The sequence below is a fragment of the Macrobrachium nipponense genome, chromosome 1 (assembly GCF_015104395.2).
Source record: "Macrobrachium nipponense isolate FS-2020 chromosome 1, ASM1510439v2, whole genome shotgun sequence".
In the NCBI taxonomy this organism is placed as follows: Eukaryota; Metazoa; Arthropoda; class Malacostraca; order Decapoda; family Palaemonidae; genus Macrobrachium; species Macrobrachium nipponense.
This window is the reverse complement of record NC_087200.1, coordinates 197,308,386-197,311,429: the sequence shown is the minus strand read 5'-3', so window position 1 is coordinate 197,311,429 and position 3,044 is coordinate 197,308,386. Positions and strand designations below refer to the sequence as shown.

Here is a 3,044-nt window from a genome sequence, read left to right as displayed (position 1 = left end):
GATTTTTAATATACCCCTTCGGTGTTTAAGGGCTAGAGGGCTGCAAATTGGTATGTTGATCATGCACCCTCCAGTCATCAAACGTACCAAATTGCAGCCCTCTAACCTCAGTAGTTTTTATTCTATTTAAGGTTAAAGTTAGCCATAATCGTGCATCTGGCACAACTATGTGCCAACACAGGACACCATCGGGCCGTAGCTGATAATTTCATGGGTCGCAGCTGAGACTTCCATAGGCCGTGGCTGAGAGTTTCATACAGAAAACTCGATTACGCCGAAGAAACTTCGGCGCATTTTCAACTTGTTTTTTTATATCAGACAAAATGAAGGGAACACACTTTAGGTTCTTATGGCTATCAATTATCGACCGACTATTTGAGAAGAAGCACAATTTTCCCGTTTTACACATATTGTTTTTATTCTGAAAAGACAATCGGCACAAAACAGGTGCATTTCATCGCTTCTCACAGGGCTCGAGTTTTATGTATACAACGCTATGTAACTTATGCATCTTTGAACAATATGTATGTATACACAACTACTATTCTTAATTTTAGCAACTATTGTATTTCAGATTTTCTAATGACAAAAAAAACTATGGTGCTGTTTAGAGGTTAAAATCGAAGGAAATGCAAGATATCTGGTTGAAAATGAGTGCATTTCATGGTTGCAATAGAACCCAAGAATTATGGAGTCAACACCCTAACATAAGTCATTTTTGGGACTTCTCTATTGCAGTGAAATGGAATACTGGACATTTCGCCTGGAATCTTCTTGGAGGGAATCTTAGCAACCTGGACATTCTTATTACTCAGATCATGGAGATCAATATATAACATTAAATTGTTTTTAAGGAGACTAGTTAAATACAAAAAAAATACAGAAATATCTAATTCATTCAATTGGTCAGAAGAGACCTGGATCTTATATACCTGAAATTGAATTCAACCTGTGCCCCAAGACCTATGGTATGGATGAAATAGCGATACTGAAGATAATTTACTGTTATTCCTTGATGTCGAAAAGTCGAGAGCAGACGAGAAATAATAAGAATATGAAAATACATTGGAGAAAAACGATGGAATATATTATAAACCATATATATATACATGTACACACACACACACATATATATATAATATATATATATATATATATAATATATATATATATATATATATATATATATATATATATATATATATATATATATATATAAAATCCTACCAAAATCATCATTTGCCTTTACTACTTATTTATATTGTTTAAATGTCAAAAGCTGTATGAAGTACAGATGTTCTCCCTTGACATACCATTAAATGTGTAATTATATGCTTGACATTTATACAGTATTGGAATGACCTTAATTAAAACGTAAAATGTCAAAACCTGGGTTTTGTCGTTACCTAGGAGTTTCAGGTCATATATAAAGCGGGTGGTCACTTCAAACGTATCCACTCTTGGGCAGACACTCACACTGTACAGAGGTAACTAGCTCCTTAATGGTTTTTTTTAAATAATCTTTTATTTTTGTAGAAGTATCTGATATGTTTATATAAGGTGGCATTGGGGACAACAGGCCTAAAGTGGACCTCGAGACTAACCTCAGAGACCTTAAAATTATTCAATCATTTATTCAATAAATTCTAAGTCTGAAGACCCCTTGGCAGCAGCATAAGTCGAGATTATTTTTTATAACAATTAGAGATATAATCCTACTTCTCTTCACATCTATGATAACGTTGTGGATAACTTTACAATCCAGTTTGCGATTAAAACTACAATTGCTTGAAGGTGAAAAAGATCAGACAGTATAATATATATATATATATATATATATATATATATATATATATATAATATATATATATATATATATATATAACTAAAGCTCATAAGAACAAGCTTTAAACTAGTAGACTGTGCTACTGGAAATAACTAGTTAAAAATAGTTGAGGATATAGTAAAAGGGCCTATCTGCCCTACAGCACACAACAAGTCCAAGGCACTATCACGGACATATATTTCATTGCTTGAAACTTTTACAGGACACTTTCAGAGTGACAAAAGCCTAGTCCACACTACCATGAATCAGTCTTTGACAAAGTCCGTGAGGAAATTTGACTTACCTCTTATGGCATCACCGGCCACCATGCTTATGGAAAGCCAAGATTTTGGGTGCACCATATTTCTTACCAAAGAAAGATTCAAGGCAATGGTAGAAAACCGTGTTAAGTTTCTTGAAAAAACGGTAATATACGTACTGAACTTACGGTTGCTAAAATCCATTTAATTAAAGTTCAAAGACTTTGTGGTTAGTTACAAGATAGTCGTTGAAGATAGTGTTTCCAACCTGTTTGCGAGAAGTAGGGGAAACGGTTGCCGACGTTAATTTGTGATGTGTTGTACTGTAATACGGATACAGCCTACGATTCTCTAGAGATAAAGAAGTGGTAAAACCTCAAATCTAATGCTGCTGATTGTTCTATATCTGGAAACGTCGTTATCCAAGTCCCTATTCTGCATCTTACCGAAATTATTGCTCTTCCACTTGCAATGGTCAAAATTCTGGTCTATGCATCATTACCACCTATTCATTCAGGCTTTTCTCACGAGAATTCACTAAGGGGTCTAACAGTTTTTTAAGATAAACCTGTACCTCATTTATGAAAGAAACGAGAGTTCAATACTTCTACTTTAGCATAATTCAAAAGCCCCTAATGCCTTTCCTTACCCCGAACCATGGAGAATGACAATATTTATCTTTTCAAATTATTCAAAATATCGAAAATGCAACTGATAGCCTGCTATTCATTCCCATGACTGATGTTTCTTGAACTAGTGCTGAAGACTTTTGATGAAGAGTCGTAAATCTCTTTCTCCAAGCGACGGTAGCTATTAGTTTTAGCCTGTGTACTTGATTTGCGTTAAGAGGAGTGAATCTCGTTCAGAAGGTCTCCCATCGGCCAGGAAAACAAAAGTTAAAGCTTATCATTCGGATATGAGCTGCAGATTTCTGTCCTGCGAGATACCTTCTGAACGAA

The 3,044-nt window shown here is 34.7% G+C and overlaps 1 protein-coding gene across 1 annotated transcript in view; it reads left to right on the top strand.

Moving 5' to 3' along the window:
• The first annotated feature begins 1,407 nt into the window (after window positions 1-1,407).
• LOC135219994 (uncharacterized) overlaps window positions 1,408-3,044 on the top strand; it is a 13,793-nt gene continuing 12,156 nt past the window's right edge. The window contains exon 1 of the mRNA XM_064257277.1: window positions 1,408-1,487. The gene's annotated coding sequence lies outside the window, so the exon portion shown is untranslated. The remainder of the gene's footprint in view (window positions 1,488-3,044) is intronic.